Genomic DNA, 23093 nt, shown 5'->3' with positions numbered 1-23093 from the left:
TTATCCACAATAACACACGACCTTGAGTGTTCTATTGCTTTTATACAACAGTTTTTTTATTTACAAAATTAATCAAGAAAATAAAAGACACTCAAAAAATTGATAATGAATATGCATTAATATATTTTTTTAAAATGTAGTTCCACAACAAGTGAACTGTAACAGAACTGTAACTACAAAACGGTGTATTGTGTATACGTTAGCTTGAAATCAAAATTGGGGATTTAGTAAACATTTGGACCATGAAATAACGCTGAAACTCTCTTCTCCTGCTCTGCGGAGTCGTCTTTATGTGAAATCTGCGCATTTGTGAGCATTTCTGTCTGTTTGCTGGGTGATGTTGGTTAGCTAGCCGGCAGGACTGTGGTTAAGTTAAGGCTATCAGACTACAGCAGGGATGACTAATGGATTTTCTTTCTCTTTTTATCACAAAAGACGAGCCGGTGTTGTGGGTGAGCGTGCCTTGCCTGGGCGCTAGCCTGTGCTAAGATAATGCTGCTGCTGTTGCTGGAGGTGATGATTCAAAAAGGTCTTGTGTGTATATGCTGTTACTCGGCAACACCTTTGCATAGTGATAGAGATTTAGTGTGAGAAGGCTGTGCTGTTATCACAAATATCAGCTCGGTTAAAACACTGCTCAACCAATCATATTTTGAATTTGGAACTAAATGTTGTTTAATGCTAAATATTTATGATAACAGATTCAGAATGGTAAAATGAGTCTCTCCTCATCAAAATCCAATCCAGATTCCCATTTATATCTTAATGCCTGCCAAGTCATTGACAAAAATGGTCTGCTTCCAGCAGAGGTCCTTCTTTAGCAATTTTATGGTGACATGGGCCATCATGCTGGGCCATTAAAGTAGTTTTCAGGGACTGAAGCTTAACCTTATCAGGGCTGGCTTGTGCTGCAGTGGAGACACATGGTGTGTCTCATTAACTGAATGAGGAGTATGTCTGCTTATTATTTTACTTGTGTGCACATTGCATGTGTGCGTGTGTGTGGACTGTGCGAAACATGCAATAACAGCAGGTTTTCATACTTTGTCATTGAGATTGTCTCGGAGAAAGCTGCTCAACAGGCCAAAAGTGTGTTATCCATTTCCTGCAGCTCTGCACCTGTTGATATGATACCAGTACAGTCCTAATGGATGCAGCTGTTAACATCTGCCCACAGCCTCCATGGTCTGCTAAGGTACCTTATCCCACAGCTGCTCCTCCTGGTAGCTTATTAGTATTTGAACTGGCGGTCTGTGAACACATGAAAATATTTTATGGGACAAATATTGTATAGGGATTAATGTTTCTTAGTGGGGATGGCTATTACAAAGTGTTCCTGATTTAACAATTTAGGGAGTCTTAGGGCAATAAAAAAAATTGTGCATTTGCATTGTGTTCTGGATGCTCTGATTGAGAAGACTGGGAGAAACTGGTGTATTATGTTTCACACCCAAGCAATAGGTAGTGATTAGTAAGTCTGGTAGTGTCTGTGCCACAGTGCTTTAATGAGAAGTCTGATGAATCAGTCTCACCACTTAATTAGCACAGATACACATTGGTGCTACATCCAAACACACCCTAGGTCAGAAATGTTCCATGACAATGTGTCAACTGTATTTTAAATAGACTGTTAATTACTAGTTATTGTTGTGTAATGGCTTAAAACAGTATTTTAAAGTAAGGTAAAGATCTTTTACAGCAAATTAGAAAATGCAAATAAAAAACTAGAAGGTAAAGTTAAAAGTCTGACAAAATCCTTAATTATTGCACTAAAAAGTTGTTAAATAAACAATAAAAAAAACAACAGCTGAAATATAAAAAATAAAAAAATTGAAAATGTAAAACATCCAAAATCAGATTTTTATGCTAGCACAAGATAATTTTAGTAGTTACAAACTGATAAAGACCAATACAATTTTTATTTAAACAATTCTGAATCAACACATTGAGATTCAGTACTGATACCTCATATGTTGTCAAGTTTCCTCAATGACACTTATACAATGTGTCATGTCTGGTGCTGAAAGCACGTCTGTGTCTCCCACATCCAGCTCTATCTGCGATTCTCACAGTAACAACTACAATACCCAGAACGCACCACTCCATGACACTACACACACTCCCGATCACATGACACGTCACATGACGCCACCAGGAAGTCCCGAGTACTGATTACTCAGTGTATTTAAGGACCATGCTCACGCTCACACCTCGCCGAGTATCTGTTTGGTAAATCCTACAATACAAAGCGTTTCTCTTGCCCTTGCTATTTTCCGTGTATGATCCTGTTTTTGTTTTCTACCGACTTCGATTTTTGCCTGCTCCCTTGTGTTGGATTACCGTGTATGACCTGGACTGTATATTGTACTTTGGATTTTTGCCTAACCTGTGTTACTGCCTTTCCGTGTATGAACTCTGGACTGTCCTCCGTTTATGGTATGGTTTCTCTACACTGTGCATTTTTGGTATTGACCCTGTTTCTGTTGACTACCCCTGTTTACTCTATAACTTTAAATAAAGTTATTTTATTGTATCTGCACCAGTCTCCTTCCTGTCTGGCCCTGACAAGATACTCGGCCGTAATGACAGAGACTGCGGATACAGAGTCTATTAAGTCTGGTTTGGCTAACCAGGGTCGGCTTCTAGGTCAGCACCAGCAAACGCTCGCTGGTGTGACCCAAGCTGTTGATGAGCTAGCACGCCACCAGGTTAACCAACAGCAGCAGCTAGCCGAGATTATAAGTCATCTCCGGGGTTTATCCACCCAGAACCCTAGCTCAGTGGTTAGTCCTGTAGCCAGCCCTAACGAAACCACTACTCCCTTTTTCGCTGTGTGTAAACCCGAAGTCTATGACGGTAACACTGAGAAGTGTAATGGGTTTCTGCTCCAGTGCTCCGTGTTTTTTAGCAACTCACCTCCTGCTTCTGATAAAGCTAAAATCGGGTTTATAATTTCTCGGTTGTCTGGCAAGGCTTTGGACTGGGCTACAGCTATTTGGGAGAACATTTCTGAATCCAGCTACGACACTTTTTTGTCTATTTTTCGCAGCGTTTTTGATCATACACGCTATGGGCAATCTAGTGGAGAGCTTCTGATTACCTTGAAGCAAGGTAAACTATCTGTGGCAGCCTTTGCTCTGGAGTTCCGTACGTTAGCCGCTAGCAGCGGTTGGAACGATCCTGCTCTCATCTCCATGTTTCGACACGGACTTAACCCCGAGATTCAAAGAGAACTTGCATGCAAGGACGATTCACTCACCCTGGATCAGCTGATCACTCTGTCTATCCGTCTGGATCAGCTCCTTTCCCGTAAACCCAAAGCTGTTAGCCACACGCCTGTGGATCGCCCTGCACTACTCCAGTCCGGGAATCCAGTTCCGGAATTTGCACCTTCATCCATCTCTGAACCTAGGGAGATCACACGATCCAGACTATCCGTCACTGAGAGGCAGCGTCGCATTCGCCTTCACCTGTGCCTCTATTGTGGTGGTCCAGGTCATCTGAGGGCTGACTGTGAACTCCGGCCCAATTCTGCTCAAGCGTCTGCTCTGGGACAGCGCGTGGAGTGTACTCCACGCGCTAACGTGGTATGTACCCCTGTTTCTGAACTTAAAGAAAAATGTTTCGTGTTGCCTGTTATTATCACCACTCCAACGGATGTGTTTTGTGTCTCAGCGCTTGTAGATTCTGGGTCGGAGGGGAACTTTATCAGCCTGGATCTGGTTGAGGAGTACGCCATACCCACGAAGGATCTCCCTAGACCTATCCCCATCCATGCCATTGATGGAAAGACTGTACGCTCCAAACCTGTGACCCAGCAGACTCTTCCTCTCACCCTGCAGGCCAGCTTTCTACATGTGGAACAGCTCTCTCTCTATGTGCTCCCACGCACGGAACATCCACTGGTTTTGGGAGCGCCATGGCTAAAGACACACGACCCCGTCATTTCATGGAGCCTGGGAGACATCACTGCCTGGTCTCCTTTCTGTCGTGAGAACTGTTTATCTTTAAATTCACTCTCTTTGCAATCTACCTCTGTTGAAAGCCCTAATTCTGTAGATACCCCTGCTATTCCCTCCGAGTACTATGATTTTTCTGATGTGTTTAGTAAATCTAAAGCTACCGAGTTACCTCCGCATCGCCCCTATGATTGCTCTATTGATTTAATAGAGGGTTCTGTACTGCCCAAAGCTCGTGTGTACCCATTGTCTCGTGATGAGGAGAAGGCTATGGAAGAGTATGTTAGTGAAGCTCTGGCGCAAGGTTTCATCCGCCCATCCAAATCCCCTGTTGGTTCCGGATTCTTCTTCGTGAAGAAGAAGGATGGGGGTTTGAGACCCTGCATAGATTACAGAGGCTTAAACGACATTACCAAAAAGTTCGCTTACCCGCTCCCGTTAATCCCAGCAGCATTAGAACAGTTACGTAATGCCGTGTACTTCACCAAACTCGATCTCCGTAGTGCTTATAACCTCATTCGCATCAGGGAGGGTGACGAATGGAAAACAGCGTTTTCCACCACCAACGGCCACTATGAATACCTGGTCATGAGTTACGGTCTTGCTAACGCCCCAGCCATATTCCAGTCCTTTATGAACGACATATTTCGTGACCTAATTAATCACTCTGTTGTCCTTTTTATAGACGACATCCTTATCTATTCCCCAGATCTCCCCACACACATACAGCATGTCCGCCAAGTTCTCCAATGCCTGAGAGAACATAGCCTGTTTGCCAAAGCCGAGAAATGTGAGTTCCACACGCAAAGGGTCACATTTCTCGGCTATGTTATCAGTTCCTCCGGTGTCCTGATGGACGATGAGAAAGTGACTGCCGTTACTAATTGGCCTGTGCCCCAGACCATTAAAGAACTCCAGCGATTCCTAGGCTTCGCTAATTTTTATAGGCGGTTCATCCGTAACTTTAGCTCCATTGCTGCGCCCCTTACTGCCCTCACTAAAGGGGCTGCTAAAATCCTGAAGTGGTCAACCGAAGCGGATCGCGCTTTCTGTGAGCTGAAAGCTGCGTTCATTTCAGCCCCTGTACTTAGGCACCCTAATCCCGAGTTGCCCTTCGTAGTGGAAGTGGACGCTTCCGAATCGGGTGTTGGCGCGGTTCTCTCTCAGCGTAGTGGGTCGCCACCCAAATTGTTTCCTGTAGCCTTCTTCTCACGCAAGCTTTCCCCTGCGGAGCGTAACTATGGGATAGGGGATAGGGAACTTCTTGCTGTGAAATTAGCTCTAGAAGAATGGCGTCACTGGCTGGAGGGGTCCGTTCATCCGTTTACTGTGTATACTGATCACAAGAATTTGGAATACCTCCGCACGGCTAAACGACTTAATCCGAGACAAGCACGTTGGTCTCTTTTCTTCTCTCGATTTAACTTCTCGATCTCGTTCCGTCCGGGAAACCGTAACACTAAAGCTGATGCGCTGTCCAGGGTTTACAGCACTGTGGACAGCGCATCCCAGCCCCAGGAGGCTGAACGCATTCTTCCTCCCTCTGTTCAGATCGCAGCCATTCAATGGGAGTTAGACGATCAGATTCGCCAAAGTAACGCTAATCAGCCCGATTCTGAGGACTGTCCTCAGGGTAAAACGTTCGTACCCGTCCAGTTTCGAGACAGGCTCATCACCTGGGCTCATTCCGCTTTAACCTCTGGTCATCCTGGTGTCACACGCACGTTACAATTACTCTCTGCCCGTTACTGGTGGAATTCTATGCGTGCTGATGTTCACTCATTCGTTACCTCCTGCTCTGTTTGTGCGCAATGTAAAACGCCTAAAACCCTTCCAGCCGGTAAGCTACTACCTCTCCCTGTACCTGAGAGACCTTGGTCGCATATTGCTGTTGATTTTGTCACTGATCTACCTGTATCTGAGGGTTATACTACAGTTCTCACTGTTGTTGATCGTTTCTCTAGAGGGGTTAAATTTATTCCATTCCCAGCTCTGCCTACTGCCTTCCAAACTGCTCAAGCTATTTATATGCATGTATTTAGACACTTTGGTATCCCCGAAGATATTTTGTCTGACCGTGGTCCTCAATTTACCTCTCGTGTGTGGAAGGCATTTTTTGAACATCTCGGTGTACATGTCAGTCTCACTTCTGGTTTCCACCCTACATGTAATGGTCAATGTGAGAGGGTTAATCAGGAACTCGGGAAATTCCTCCGCACATACTGCTTCAAACATCCCACTGATTGGTCACAATACCTCGTTTGGGCTGAAATTGCACAAAACTCCCTAGTTAATACTACCTCTGGCCTCACCCCCTTTCAGTGTGTTCTGGGTTTTCAGCCTCCTCTAGCTCCCTGGACAGCGGTGTCCACTGATGTGCCGGCTGTGGATGAATGGATGAAGCGCAGTGAGCAGGTGTGGGAAGACACGCATCGTAAAGTCTCTGAGGTACTGCGTGTGTACAAGGAGCGTGCTGACAAGCACCGTGGTGACAGCCCAGACTACCAACCAGGAGATCGGGTGTGGCTTTCTACCCGGGACTTTAGGTTTGAGGGTAGTTGTAGAAAACTCCTGCCTAAGTTTATTGGTCCTCTTAAGATTTTGTCACGTATTAATGAAGTTACTTACAAGGTGGAGTTACCCCCTCAGTATCGTATTAATAATTCTTTTCATGTATCTCTCCTCAAGCCTATGGTCCCGGGTCCGCTCGCTGACGCTGCACCGGCTGATGTTCCACCCGCGGCTGTGGAGGGGGAGGGGTCGTCCACGTATGCTGTCCGGGAGGTGCTGGATTCACGCAGACGTGGGGGTGTGCTCCAATACCTTATCGATTGGGAGGGGTATGGTCCGGAGGAGCGTTGTTGGGTGGCTGCCAAAGACGTGCTGGACCCTGCCTTGCTCGTGGAGTTTCATGCTCGTTTTCCTGGTAAGCCTGCTCCTAGGCCCCGTGGACGTCCCAAGCGTCCTCCGACCTCCTCTGCTCCAACTCGTCGGGTTTCTCGCTCTGGTGAGCCCCGTCTGTCTGGCACCTCCGCTCCGACACCTGCACCTCCCGCCGGTACTCCCTGTCCGCCGGGTGGTCGTCGCCGGGGTCGGCCCCGTTCTGCCTCCGCTCCGGTTCCTCAGGGGGAGGGTACTGTCATGTCTGGTGCTGAAAGCACGTCTGTGTCTCCCACATCCAGCTCTATCTGCGATTCTCACAGTAACAACTACAATACCCAGAACGCACCACTCCATGACACTACACACACTCCCGATCACATGACACGTCACATGACGCCACCAGGAAGTCCCGAGTACTGATTACTCAGTGTATTTAAGGACCATGCTCACGCTCACACCTCGCCGAGTATCTGTTTGGTAAATCCTACAATACAAAGCGTTTCTCTTGCCCTTGCTATTTTCCGTGTATGATCCTGTTTTTGTTTTCTACCGACTTCGATTTTTGCCTGCTCCCTTGTGTTGGATTACCGTGTATGACCTGGACTGTATATTGTACTTTGGATTTTTGCCTAACCTGTGTTACTGCCTTTCCGTGTATGAACTCTGGACTGTCCTCCGTTTATGGTATGGTTTCTCTACACTGTGCATTTTTGGTATTGACCCTGTTTCTGTTGACTACCCCTGTTTACTCTATAACTTTAAATAAAGTTATTTTATTGTATCTGCACCAGTCTCCTTCCTGTCTGGCCCTGACACAATGCACCAAGTTCTTTGAACTGATGGATTCTTCTGAGTACCTGCTCTTTAATTTCCTGTAGAGGGCCGTGTAGGAATGCCAAACAAATGCAATAAGAGCAAATAACATGGCATGATAAACATCAAAGCCCCTCCGCTCTTAAGGAGTATTGCTGTACCCCCTCAAAGGAGAACCGAAACACATATTAGTTTTTAATGCCACTTTGAAGACCACACTTAGACATGAGGACATTGAGGTCATACTATTTATGTTTGTGCCGACAATCAAATGTGAAATGGGTTCACAATGAACAGTGCTTTACTGCGTTTCATTTTGTGTTATATTTTGTTGTTGAATTTATTGCACATCTGTAGTGTGGCCAGAGTGTCGTTTTGAGTTTTATCTTCCAGACCATTGCAGTAAACCCTCAATCTCAACTGAAACTATGGTGACAGTACACAGTGCTCTGATACCCAAGCAATTGCATTGGCACATGATACACACTCTTGATGAGACTGCACTCATCCTCGTGATCTTACGCTGAATGAAACAGATATACGTATTATTGTGATGTAACATCCAGTTGAACTTTTTTGTTGTTTTTCTCTGGGTTCTGGGTTTGTTTTTCTGTGTCAACCTGGAAGGTATTCAACTTCATTAGAGAGGCCCTTTGTCTCACGTTATATAACTCAGCATCCGTAAATAATGTGAGGACGTTTCCAGCACCTTCTGTTCCACATGTTTAATTCATGAAAAAGTTTCGTACTGGTATAATTTTGCCGAGGACAAAGCTGTTGCTAAGCTCGGGCCTTCACCACTGCAGAAATGCACGGGCTCTCCTCCGGCTCCTCCGTTGGAAACTCTCTCAACATGCAAGGGAGTACCTCTGGCCTGCCTGGCTTTGTGCCGCAGTTTTGGCCGCTGTCGCTAGAAAGCCATCACTGCACTGTTTTGGGGGATCTAAGGCCTCTATGGACCACAGATAAAGGGAGAGGAAAAACAGTCCAAGCGCAGTGAGTGGGACGGGGCAGAAACCCACACTGTGCCCCCTTCTCTTTAACGAGGGTGGCCTGGACTGGCACAGATGGATCTGTGTGTGTCATAGAAACAAAGGACCATTCACACAAGTCCACTCTGATCTCAATCAAGCACATGTGAGCACTCTACCCACGTCCACGTGAACACTGAGTTCCTGTGTCATGCCCAGGTACCGCAGGTCATGTGATGCAAACTCAAAGTTTGATGTATTTTGCCTTTCCTCGTCTCTGAACGGTTTTGCTTCATTCCATTTACAATCGATACACAAGCATATCATGTTCAGCTCCATTTCAGATGAAAAAAAAAAAGCTTGGAGAAATGATGCATCTTTCTGAGCTGCTCAGTAATGTCTGATCTATTCTGAGAGGCAAAGTTCTGAGCAGCCAATTAACTTTCAAGGATGTGGAAGTGAAAATATTGAAATAGCCAGAGATATAAATAGAAAACCTTGTCTGCAGAAATAGCTCCAGCTGCAGCCTCTTCACTCAGCATCACTTGTTCACTGATGCACATCTCCACTCCACAAAAGTCTTAGGCTACATTAACATTAATGCACTGAAGTGACATAAAGGGATTTTTTTTCATAATGTAACACAGATCTGATCTTTTTAAATTACATTTGAGCCATTTTCATGTTATCCTAGATTTGTGTTTTTACAACTTTGTTTCGCACAGAATTGAACATTTTCACAAAGTCGTGCATGCACCATCAAATTAGTGTTTACATCTGCCCTTTATATGACTATGTTATATGACTATTATGGCTTTTAAGAGCTTTTCTGAGAAAATCTTCTTCATGGTGATGACTTGTGCTATGAATGCATTCATTTGATTGTGAGATGAGTAAGGTGTTCTCATGGGCGTGGTAGTGGGGGGAAAAGCGGACCTGGATAAGGGAGAGGGGCCCACATTTCATGAGTACTGGTATGGATAGGGGCACACTGACATTAAGAGTGTACAGGGCCCAGAATTTGCTTCTACGCCCCTGGGTGTTCTCATTACAGTAACACCTCATATGTTTCCACAAATGTTTGTGAGTGTAAAGATAAGCTTGTCTCTTCAATTGTGTTCCTTTATTTGTCACTACTGATATTGGATACCAGTATATTTTTTCAGTAGTTTGGTGTGACTGTCTGGTTGAACCCTGCAAATGGGAGAACGTATGGCAGTTTTTATAGCACATTAGGTACCATTCCAACTACTTAGCAACTTTAAAGAAGCCTTTGTATGAAGTGAAGTTCCTCAGTGAGAAGGAAGCACATGACAAAAAACCCTCATTCTAACAGGTTAATTGTTACCCAAAGGCATGTTTAATTTGATAAAATGACTGATGTAAGATTTGCAACTTTAGGGTGAATCAGTCATCTGCTCCAGAAAGATGTTGTCAGAGGAAAAGAAGAGAAAAAGGAAGAAGAAGATGACAGAGACATACAAAATTGAACAAAAAGACAGAAGTGTAATGGGTTGGGAGCAGTAGCTCTCCAGCCCAGAAGGTTTTAGAACCCAAGTGCAGAGCAGTGGATCTCAAAGCAGGTAAACCCAAGAAAAAAGGAAAATAATAATAATAAAAATAATAATAATAACAATAATAATAAAAAAAAATAATATATATATATATATATATATATATATATATATATATATATTAATAGGATATATAATATTATGTAATAATATTATATGTATATAAGTCCTTATTAAACCCCGCTCCACGCGGGGATCGAACCCAGGCTGTCGCGGTCGCAGCCCAGTGCTCTAACCGCTGCACCAGCAAGCGGATTGGGGTGCGGCCCTTTAAAGAGCCTCCGCCGAAAGGGGCGGAGCAACGAAAACGGGTGGAAAACAAACCTCGCGACGAGCGTGAGTGAAAGTGAGGGGGAGAAAACAAACTAGGATCGCCGAGGAAGTGCGGCTACCTTTTATAAAACGAGGTGAAGGAGTAACTGAACAAAAGAGCTTCCAAAGAAAACAAAACTGAACTGAGGTGCTTGTGGATTTAAACGCTGCTCCACCAGAGAGGGGAGGAACAGCGCGGGAGAGGGAACGTAAACAAGCCGCGTGCCTCGCGGTGAGAAACACACACAGACACAGACACAGAGACTCGAGAGGGGCGGCAGAACAGAGCACACCGCTCTGCTCCACCAGACTAGAGACTCACTGCTCTACACAGCTCCACCAAACTCGAAGGGAAAAAGGGATAGAGATGAAGAGCCGGGGCTCGCTCGGAAAACCGGCATAGATTCGCTCTCCCGAGCTTCAAAGATCCAGCGCCGAGTGGCTGATTGGCGCTGCTTATAAGGTGTTGAAAACAGGTGTTGGCAATTAGCCAATTAACCCTCGGCGCTGGCCTGGCGTGCCCTCTGTTGCCCCGGAGGGTGCCTCGGTCGGCCACCAGCCCTTACAAGAAGAAAAAGAACAAAATAGAAAAAAGGAAAGAGCCCTTAGAAGAAAAAAGGAGGAATGCATAGTGAGAACGAAAAAAAGTAAGAAGAAAAAGAAGTAACTAAATGAAGACAGACATAAAGCTGACAGAAAAAAGTATGAAATGAAGACAAATGAAAAAGGAAAAGAAATATAAAATCAGCAGAAATGATCAAATTAAGACAGACAGAAGAAATAGAAGAAAGGCAGAAAAAAGGAAAGAAACAATAAAGTGAAGAAAGATAGCAGAAAATAAAACTAAATAGAAAGATATAAGCAAAGAAAGAAAGAAAGAAAGAATCTGAACATACTGAGTGCAGCTCTGTGTTTTCTGCTGTGAGTTCTCACCTCCTGGCCAGTCTTTGGTGTAATTATGAAATTGTAGTGACACGTTGAGATTATGATTGCAGGTTAGTGAATCTCTACTGGAAAGTGGACTAAACTCTCACACGCTGAGATACGCACTGGCTTTGTGGATGGGCCTTTAATATGCACTCTGCTGCTCCACACAGCCTCACCCCGGCACATGTGCACGAGGTTGTGACCAAATATATTTTGAACTCATATTGCGTGACCTGAACTGTGGCTCAGATCTGCAACCTCAATAAGGAAGAGAGGGGATCTTCAAAAGGGTCTGTGATCTTGGACCCACTACACAGGGAGGTCAGGGATTTGTGAGTGCGGACCAGAAGAAGAGAGATAAAGAAAAACAGGGTGAGGCAGCGCTGAAGCTTTAGTGATCAGTGAAGAAGAAGCAGTTTGGTCACAGCCCAGATCACAATATGAAGGAATAGTGGAGAAAAGACTTTGACATTGTTTTTTGTGCATCCACAAAGCACAATATCCAGTTTAGCTAAAGCCTGACAACAACATGGCCTGTGTAGTCTGGCCAAGCATCTCTGATTTTCCTCAATAGCTGGCAATAACACCTAGGCTTACCTTGGCAGTGACTGATGGAACGCATTGCCTCAGGAGTAGAGATGATTGCTAGAGGAGCGGGTATATGTATGGACTTCACTGAGATATGGAGTTGGCTTTAGTATTGGCTGCAGTTGTGACATTCATATGGCATGTGGATTTTGCTCATATTTGTGCAAAATCTTCTATTTTTATTATTATATTTATTTGTTGTTTTTTTCCTAGAACTTAGTCGCTATAACCTGAAACATGTAAAGCAGGGGTGTCAAACTCATTTTGGCCGAGGGCCACATTGGCATATTGGCTGTCCTCCGAGGGCCAGATGTAACTTATAAATGTAATAAAATGTAACCAAATGTAATATATGTAAATGAATGTAATTACTCCTTAATGTTAAATAACTCTCAATATATTATTTATTCAATCAAATATTACAGTTGCATGGAAAAAATGTTTGCTTGTTGCTCTATTAACATAAATCCTTTTAATTTGTCATGTCATGAAATCCAAAAACTCCATCAATCAAGAACCAAAATATTCAAGTGAATAGAAATGACATCAAGTTATATTAACTTTGAAATTATTAACTGAAATAAGGCTTAATAAATATAAAATCAAAAATTGTGAGCTGTTAAGAACATAGCATTTCCTCAGATTTAGCAGTTCCTCATCCAACCACTAGTGGGAGCTGCAGCAGCAGCACCACAAGTCCGCAGTCTTTACTGAGTCAGAGCTACAGCCCAGCCACGGGCTACAGGGCTCAGCTCAGCCAGTCTGGAGCGTTTTTAAAATTTTTAAGTTCTTCTGTGTATGAAATAAAGATTTTTGTAACCGAATAATACAGCTCTCTACAGTTCATCTTTCAGCCCAATCAGCTAACAGCAGCCGTTTAGAGCATGAGTCACTGCTGGGATTACATTATAAACAGGTCAGTTATCGCGCTGCTAACCTCAGGATGTTTATAACTACGGAGTTTAGTGGACACACCACGGCTGCAAGGTTAGACTGTTGAAGGCTACTGAAGACTATTAAAGGCTATTGGAGGTTATTGAAAGGGTTATTGAGGGCAGAAATTAGTAAAGGCTGGTTAGATAAGTGATTCACGTCCTCGTACTTTGCTGCGGTGAAACTGCGACTAGCGCTGTCCCAGTGATGTTTATTAACGTCATTAAAACAGATTTTGTCAGCTTTTGTCTTATAAATATTTACACAGAACTTATATCTCTCCTAAAAAGCGTTTATTTTGGTCAGTAACACTCTTCGTAACACAAAAGGCATACCGGTCTTTCGCCTTGAAGCACAGCCGTCCGTCTGCATCAACTTCTCTTTTTCTGGACATTATGGGATAAACATTTATATGTCTCAATTCCACCCGCGAAGTTACACCTTCCCTCCGGCAGGGTTTCCACATCAATGACTACACTGCCGTGTAGTGGCAGTAAGCCGTAACTTTGCGGGTAATACAATCGACAAGCATTGTGGGAAATGTATTTTTTGGTCAAAGAACGCTTCTGACTTATTTATTATAGACACTAAGATCTTACAAGCTCTCGCGGGCCACATAAAAAGACGTGGCGGGCCACATTTGGCCCGCGGGCCTTGTGTTTGACACATGTGATGTAAAGGATGCATATGAAACGGAATGTTTCTTGCAGCATTTTGCACTGGGATCATAAATAACAGTACTTACAACAGTAATAAACATTGTTAAAAATATATTAATGTCTCAACTAATTATTATTAATTATCACTAGTTAAGACATTATTAAACATTACTGTATTATAATGCTTAAGAATGTTAAGTATAATAATGAATAAGTGATAATGAGTGAATCCTATCATAAGTACTGTTAATTAATGTACTTATTGTAAAGTGTTACCCACTTATTTATTTATGCAGCATTCATAGACTTACAGAGTATTTAAAATTCAGTGGCATACAAAGCTGTGACAGTGCCCTGCTGAACTCTAAGTTTGGATAAACCATAGACTGTGTATAGCTGGACAGAGCATCGTCTCTCAAACGTGAAGCCACCACAGGTCGGGCGCCCCCTGCTGTTCGGTTTCAGAAAGCTGTGTAACTCCACCCATTCCCATAGGTTTCAATGGCAAAACAGACAACTTTCAATCACGTTTTTTTCTAATATACTGTAATTCTACCTCCATTATTTAAATGTAACAGCTAGTGTAACCTCCGCTTATATTGTCAAATTTTATATTCCCACAGAATCCGTTATTCAGCTCTATTCAAAAAAGGTGTGGTTATTGTAAAAGGGCTGGTTTTGGGCGGGACCAATAACAGACCGTCGCTCCGCCCCGCTCTGCAGTCGGGGACCGCGAGGCAGCCCTCGGGGGCGGGGTTATTTAAATGAGTAGGCTGTCTCTCCACAGTCTTTCTCCCTCCTCTGGTCTCTACTGCGCAGACTCGGGTTTCAGGATCGCCAACATGGCAGAAGATTTTGGCTTTATGAATGGGAACAGCGACACGGCGTCCATCTTTTTTTACAGTCTCTGGGATAAACCAATTAAAGAAAGGCAGGGGAATTTAGGAGGTACACTTAAGGTGAGAATTGCAAAAATACAAACAAATACTATGAAAACAGAAATGAAAGAAAAGTTAAAATATTCCTGACTAAAGCAGCAAAGGCATGTGTAGGAACTCTAGAGTGCGAGGTCATAGAGTTCAAGCCTTTTGCTGCAGCTCTATGCCAACCTGTGCCCCCCCTCACAGCATCAGGTGAGTCCTTCCTGAGCCAGCCTTCTCCATCAATGATTTTCCGTCCCTCTTTTCAGTCTCACTCTGCCCCTTCACCTAATGGATCAAACCATTTTCTCTTTTAACATAAGGTCTTATATAGTTTTGTTGACAGCTGAACAGTAAATCAGTGTGCACCTTTCCCTCAGGTAGCCAAGGGCCCTTTGGTAGTTTAAATGTAAAGGTTTATTTACATTTTACTTTAGTTAATAGTATTTTTGTGAAAAAATCACTTTATAATGATAAAAAAAGAATGTTGAAATCATGTGTCATGTCTTTCCTGAAAAGTGTAATTCACAAAGGATCTGTTGTTTATGTTTTGTTTTTATGATAGAACACTTTAAATGGTTTAAATAGACCACTCTTTACTTTACAGAACATGTGTACAAATATTAACTTTAATGTGCTTTTTTGCAGTTAAGAGTTTATACATGAACAGTTAAAAAATATAACTAAAGAGAAAGTTAATGTTTTCACTATTGCTGTAAATTGCAAAAAATATATAGATTTTATTATAGTGTGTCTACAGACAACAGAGAACTAACATTAATCTAAATGTCTACTTTAATCTAAATTATTCTCCGATAAATGTTACCCTACTCCTACCCCATTTCCTTTTTTGTGTTAGAATAGAGTTTCCATCTACAAGGCGTCTATAAAGGAGCGTCCAAACAAAGTGTTACCCAAAATACAACTCAGTAGCCCTCTAATTTAACCTATTACTAACAAAACAAAAATAGTATTTCTTGTGCTACCCTTCAAACTCAAGTCCAGAGCATAACATTTCACTTTTCTGGCCCATTTCCTGAAGCTTCATTTTATGTACAGTGTAATAAATATTCTGATGCCAACAAAATCCGCAAATCCTTCAAGTACGACCACTCAACAAAGCAGGATAATTCATTTCATATGTAGATGGTATGCTAGGGCAACAAAGTCATAAGTAAAGTAAACAAAGCACTTACCAGTCCATCCTCTGCTCCGCTCTTCTACAACAGCATAGCATGTAATGGCTCAATTTATTAAGACAACAAGTCTTGTTGTTGTTGTTTTTTTTTTTCATTACATTGATACTGGTATGAATATGTGATTAGACCACACTGAATTAACTCAGATTAAACCTGTGGGCATGACTAAGAGCTTCGGTTCGAATCGCTCCCTTTTACAAAATAGTTTGCTTTTCTGACTAAGATTAATATTTATAATTTTGCTAAAATATTGTTAGATTCTCTTTAAATGGTACTTACAATTACAGTAGATATACCACCAGGTCTGATTCCCCTGTAGCCATTATTTAAAGTAATGCAATACTATAATAGGCCAGAAGGGCAGAATGCAACAGGACTTCCATTTATATTTGCATTTATATTTATACTCTAAAATAATTGCAACACCTTTTGAAAAATATGGGACAATAACGGCCTGCAGTTTATTGGCAATAGCATAAGCTTGTGTACAATTCAAACAAATTGCTTCCAGAGATTTTCATATCCAATGCCAGCATGACTCATTCATGGGATTGTGTTTATCCTCACGAACGTTTAACAGCAAGTGATGGACGTGGACGTGACCCTCGTATAATTGGTCGTCTGGACAGGCTAATATTTTCCACTGGTACTATGTCGTACTTTCCAGTCCGCTCAGGTGGAGGAAATCAGCAAACTGGCGGTTGTGGCGGCCCGTGCCTTATTCTGTAATGGAAAACGCAAATGAGTTTCTTCTGCAAAATGATACCGGCGCCTTTGGAGGAGAGGATGGTTTATCTCTTTTTGATTGAGGGTATCAGTGTGATGGTATCAGGCCACACAACCAGCAAACTCGCTGGCCTCTGACAGGCTATGGAAAACATACGGGATTTATTAGTATGGATTCCAAATGATTAGCATGGGGCAGCGCTGGAGAGGAAGGCCCGGGTTCAGCTTGGAGCAGGAGGAGAGGACGGGCATCAATCTGCTTTCTGAGAGAGACCAACTTTCTCTTCTCCCCAAGGGCTGCAGGCAGCAGGTGGTTCAGATTTTATGCAGCATAGAATTGAATAATAATAATAACACAAATTCAGTATGAAATGGAAAATTCATCCTGGGAACACAAAGCAAAGTTTCCGACATGATTCCAGCCTTGATTGAACTTCATGACACCGCGTACGTCAGGTGAGGGCTGGAATGAGCGGGCCCGTGGGTAATAAATCCCGATGCTCTATTTCACTGCTGCCGCAGCGGAATGCTGCTCGGTCTTTAGAGAATGGCTTAAATTTGATGAGAGCGCTCTCTGGATTTTTAGCGAGATGCCTCTGTCTTTTTATGCTGTAGGCTACGCAACCTCCTGTTCCCCTCCGAATAATTAAATTTGAGGTTTGAACACGTTCATCTGTTATCTTTCTAGTATGTAGCTGAGCATGTGAGTCTACCTACAGCTATACAGTGTGATCATCTCATAACAACATGAAACAGTTAAAAGCTCCTGCTCTCATTCAAACACCCAAAAGTTCTCAGTGTGCTCTAAGCTGCAGCCATGATTTACGGTAATGTGCTCCCTGTAATCGCTGTGCTAATTTGCATCAAAGGCTAAGAATAGCCTAGTTTTAGGGCCATCACCCAAATGTGAGAAAAAAATAAATCCTTGATATGAAAAAAATATAAACTGTTGAATGTATAAACGTGGTGTTTTTGGCCATAAATAAAACAGGTAAAGGTCCAATAAAAGAACCTGGTGTTCTCTTGTAAAATTGCAAATAGCTCAATAATTCATCACTGAATCAATTTTATTACATCAACCACATTTTATAGCTCAGTGTTGTCCTGTATTTGGCGTTACTGGAATCAGATGTCTATGACTGAGCCAGAATGCTCTACCGGTTGTTTCAAAGCAATGCCTGGATACAGATTTGCAAGCATTAAACGATTGATTAAAATTGTTAATGATGCTATTAAATCTACATTCATCCTGGGGGTGCTTGCATCATGTCCTAAACTCTAAACACAGTAAAACAGCACTGTGGATTAAGTTGATCAATGTGAAAATGAAAAGCTTCTGAGCTTCTTGTTTGACTGATAATGGATACAGCATGTTTTATATTCGTTCTATTACGGTCATGCAGGATGTTCCTGGATCATTTTACCATTTATTTCTAAGACACTATGATTAAAGTCAAGTTATTGACCTGTGCCAAGTCAATTAATTTACTGGTGTTTCATATTTTGGTAATGTAGTTATATTTTAATGATTATTTGCAGGCCCTGATCTTGTTTACATGTATAGGGGTCTAAGTCCAAGACTTCCTAATGTAAATAATCGTTATGGTGATTTCACCTCATTTGAAAAACAGTCACAACAATTTGCTTTACTATCATTAGGGCAGTTCTTCAGAACATTGTCTCAGTGGTTTAGAGCGCTGGTTTATTTAAGACAAGGTTGTGGGTTTGATACCCTGGTTTGTTGGGCTGCCAGTGTTGGATAATTGAGCGAGGCCCTTAACCCCCACTGCACCTCCAGCACTTCTCACTGCTCTGGGCACTTGTGCTCAATAAATGTCACTGTGTGTGTGCTTACGAGTGTGTATAAGTGTGTTCACAGCCTGGATGGATTAAAGGCAGAGGACACATTCCATCTGTGTGTCTTAAACATTATTGCAGTTGTGAATGCTTTGCTGTTTATATGTTTATTTCTTTTGTTTACACTGGAACAACACAAATAGCTCAGCAAACTGCTTCAACTCTTGATACTAGTCCACACAGAGCTTCAGAAATGGAATGGATAAACTATTAGGCATCCTCCTTTTAATGTTTAGTAGCACCAAATATAGGTATAGCTCCAAGTCTCGGTGCTGTTTTAGATCTCTCCACATGTGTCCTATAGGGTTTAGATCTGAACTCATTGCTGAACACCTCAGAACTCTTCAGTACTTTGTGTTGTATTCGCTTTTTGAAGTACTATATGCTTTGGGTCATTATCCTGCTGGAAGTCCCATGACCTCTGACGAAGACCCACCTTACATTATGTGCAAATAACCTTAATTGTGATAAGAAAAAAAGGCAACCCGGCACTTATTTCATAACATTGCTACAGTTACAATTATGCTTTCCTATTCACATACATATTTTTTTGGTTTGCAGTGGAACACAACAAAAGTTTCATATAGAAACTCTAGATATGGGCAGTATAAGTGAATGAGATGTTTTTGTGACTTCAATAAAAATTTTAACTTTTATGTCACTTGACTACTGTACAGTATTTACACCTATTATACCCCCATATTTCCCCAATTTGGAAGGCCAGTAGCCCAATCCCCACAGGGACTATTAGATACATGTAAAATCAACTACTGCCACGTTTCAACTTACCACTGATGCAGCATCACTAGACTACTCCGGCTGGCGTGGCACATGACTCCGATAGTCCACGATTTTGGGATTCACATTTTAACAATGTTTACAATTATGTTTAAGCCAAATATCCAGTTCATGTTCCAAAGTCCTGTCAGAATGTTTTTGTGCACTGGTTTCTGAAGGTAAACCGTGATTGTCTTACAGTAGTAAGCAACTGACATTTCCACAGTGCAGTGAAAACACCAGATCAGCCTGTATGTCTCCTAGAAGAAGTAGAATAGTATCAGGCAAGGAGCTCTACCTTTCATGTTTTCTAAAGAGAAAAATGATTAATTGCTTTTTGGTGGCCATGGATAGCTTATGGCAATGGCACTGTAATGCAATACGGAATGCTAATGGCTTGGATCAGCTCTGCACTGCTAAACGTGTCTACTCAGAATGTCCCTCAGGAGGATGGCACCTCTGTTAAAAAGGAAACTAGCAAACCAAGTTATTTGTTCCCTTGTTCCTAAAACGGCCTGTTTCTGTTTTTGTGCTTTTTTTAAGACTTATGCATGGGAAAACATTGGATTTTGTGACACACAGAAACAAATAATTAAAAATGGGTTGTTTTAGCAGGTTTTGTCTAAAATCTGAGTGACATCAAGCTCAATATATTTTGCATGGTTTGGGTCCTGCAGCCCTGTTTGAAAGTTAAGTAAATACATCATATATGCTCAAATAAACCTTTAAATAAATTGCATGTCTTACCTAAAGGCCTGAAACGTACTAAACCATGAATGGAGGACATGTATGCATAACAGTGCTTTTGTGGACTACTTGTGCTGCATAAAGTAAAAGTACCTGCTTGTTTTCCATTCCCTCGCTTTCTAATCACTTTTGGTTTCATACTTTCTCTCGTTTTATTCCCAAATTACAAAGCACAAAGCTTGTTTTTCTCTTTTATTTAAATAAGCATTTAATTTGGGAGGCCTTCTGTGGTTTGGCTGCCCATTGATGTTTACTCCGTTTAGTGGAGATGCTTTACAATGATAAGGCACTAGAAGAAACTGGAGAGGACTGCATTGCCGAACAACTGGTGTGCCAGAGGTAGCCAAGAAATACTATAAAATCCATGCGGTCACCCGGTGTAGAAAGGATACAGCCTTGCAGTGGTGAGCTGAGGCTTTGGCACTTTGCAATAGGCAAGCATAAAAAAGCCTGAGTGGTTCAATGTGGCCCAGTCGCTGAGTAAAAGCAGCACGTCAACCCGCTGACCTCTGTAAAACCCTGCTCCATGTGCTCCTCTCACCTTCGCTATACGCTGAGTAGGCAGAACGGCCCAGCGCCGTCGGCTACATAGCAGGTGGTCTTGGCGCTTAGCTGATTCACGAGGCGGTCCAGCTCCTATTTCAAAGCTCCTATTAGAACAGGTAAGGTATCCCATTAAAGAGTTCAACTGAGGTGTCATGCGTAAAGGACCAACCGAAAGGCTCCTGGGAACAGGTCACACTAGCCACTTATGAGTTTACTCAGGTTGGTCAGTGATGCATTGCAGTAAGTGTACCATACAATAAGGCCTAATCCCATTTCTCTTTAGGACCCCTTACCCTTATTTTTGATGACCCTCATTCCCTAGAAACTGAATTAGAGTTAGAGGAGAAATTGGTTGAAATCCTCATTGAAACACATGGTACAGCCCTTCAGGAATCCGATATGCCAAAAGGAATGGAATAAATAAACACGACTTCATTACCAGTAGGGCTGCAATGATTAGTCAGCATAATCGACAATGTTGTTTATAAAAAATTGTCAACACAGAATTAATTTTTTTTAACGCGTCATTAATGTGTGATGTAGTGAGAGAGAGCACACATGAGAGAGAGAAAAAAGACGAGAGAGGAAGACACACACATAGTGAGAGAGTGACAAATCCTGAGCATCCTGATTGGCCTCTATTCTTGCTTAGTTGGCCAACAAGGTTTTTGTGAGTGGGACTTTGCAGCGTGTTAGAGATATAAATATAATACAATGGTAATTTTTATCAAAGAAAGTGCTTTATTTGTGATGCAAGGGGTGAATTGGGTCTAAGTATTTATAGTACTTCTCTGAGAACACGTTAATATATACATTAAAATGTTAAATGACAAGCCTATGCTATGTTTTTATATGTAATGGATTATTCAGATAAAGCTGTAAATATCTCTGATGCTCCATTGGTGACACTGTCTCACTATTAGAGTTTAAGATGGTGGGGGCTTTTCTGGGCCACCAAAGGAACTAACCCCTCTAAATCAGATATACTGTAGCTCAGAGGGAGCAATGTAAAAATGTTCAATTTCAACTGTAATAAAATCATTGCAAGAGCAAGAAACCTCATAAAAAGCACATGGAGGCAAAACTAAAAAAAAATTACTTTCTCCAAAAACTGTCAAGTCAAGTCAAGAGTTAAGAGGCTTTTATTGTCATTAAATCTAAGTACAGGTACACAGTGTAACGAAATTACGTTCTTTCGTAACCATGGTGCAACATGGAACAACAAAACAATAGACAACATAAAGTTCAAAAGTGTAACAATAGTGCAACATAAAACTAGAACACTACAATAAATACAAAAGACGAGACAGTTTAACAGACAGGACAGTGCAGTACTGATACGGTACAATGAAATGTTCTAGTGAGAATAAGATGCAGAGATATGTAACATACTGTAACATATAGAACATACATGATCACAGCAGTTACTGAAGTAGAGAGTTTATAGTTTTTTGGAACTATTACGCATTATATATGTAATTGGAACTATTGTTATTGGAACTATTACACATGTCTAATCATTAATGGACTGAGCACTGTTTTTTATTGACACTCTGCCAAAATGCTTTTTAGTAAATGCTAAAAAAGAGATATGAAATCCAGCTTTTAGTCATAGTAACATAGACTGTAGCCTATTAAGCCCTGAGCTCAGCCAAGACAACATGAATTTGAAAGAAACCATCAATAAGCGGGTTAAGGAGCTTACAACAAGACCAACAAACTATTTATAGAATAAGGATCTATTTACAGTCCAAACATGCCAACAACTAAATGATTGTAAAATGTTAAATAAATTGTTCATTACCTCTTGTGACAGTCACATGATGGATTTTAAGAGGTATGTGTCTGTGCCGTAAAAAAATGTTAAGCAGTCTCACATGGTCGAGAAGATAAACTGGGACACGGAGGTCTTTTGAAAGTGTGAACCAGGAGAAATTAGCAGTGGGTCTGAACTGCTGGAGCCTGTAGAAGGCAATGAGTTCAAAACCTAAAAGATTTCCTGTATCCCTGGTCTGCAGGCAGCTATGACGCTTCATGTTCTGGACATTATAATACCACAAATGACTGGCTGATGACGCAGCTGAAAGGTGACACTTTCTGAGAGTGATGTGAAATTACACAGGTATTACAGTATGCATGAACATGCTGCCTGTGACTCATATTCAGTGCTTCAGTGTGCAACACTAATCATTAAAGCATGGATGTGGAGACTGAGGAGATGTTACTAATATCTGATATTTTATCAATATATATATATAAACATATCGTAAGGGCTATGATATAGTGTTTGCAAGTTTCGTGAGAGACTATTCTTTTATATGTGAAAAAATAGCAATATCTGTCATGTGTGACTGTCTCCTATTAATACTTATATTTAGGAAGTAAAGGTTTTTTAAACTACCAAAAAAAAAATCAAAAAAATGAAAATTGGCCTAGGGCTCTAAGGGTTAAGTCAATGTACTTACAAATTTAAAACCTACTTTTAGGGAACAGTTTATATAACTGATTTATTTTGTTTGGTAGTGAGTTTTTGTAATTGATGCTACTAAACTGATGCATATGCACAAATCCTTGACTTGTTGTTTGGTTAACAACACAGGAGTGCTCAAGAAGTTCCAGTGGCTGGGCTCATCATTTGGAACATTTTGAAGCTTGTTGTAAGAACGCCACACTGTTCTGCAATAGACATTCATTTTTTGGTT

The sequence above is a fragment of the Astyanax mexicanus genome, chromosome 1, assembly GCF_023375975.1.
Source record: "Astyanax mexicanus isolate ESR-SI-001 chromosome 1, AstMex3_surface, whole genome shotgun sequence".
Lineage (NCBI taxonomy): Eukaryota > Metazoa > Chordata > Actinopteri > Characiformes > Acestrorhamphidae > Astyanax > Astyanax mexicanus.
This window is presented reverse-complemented; position numbering follows the sequence as displayed.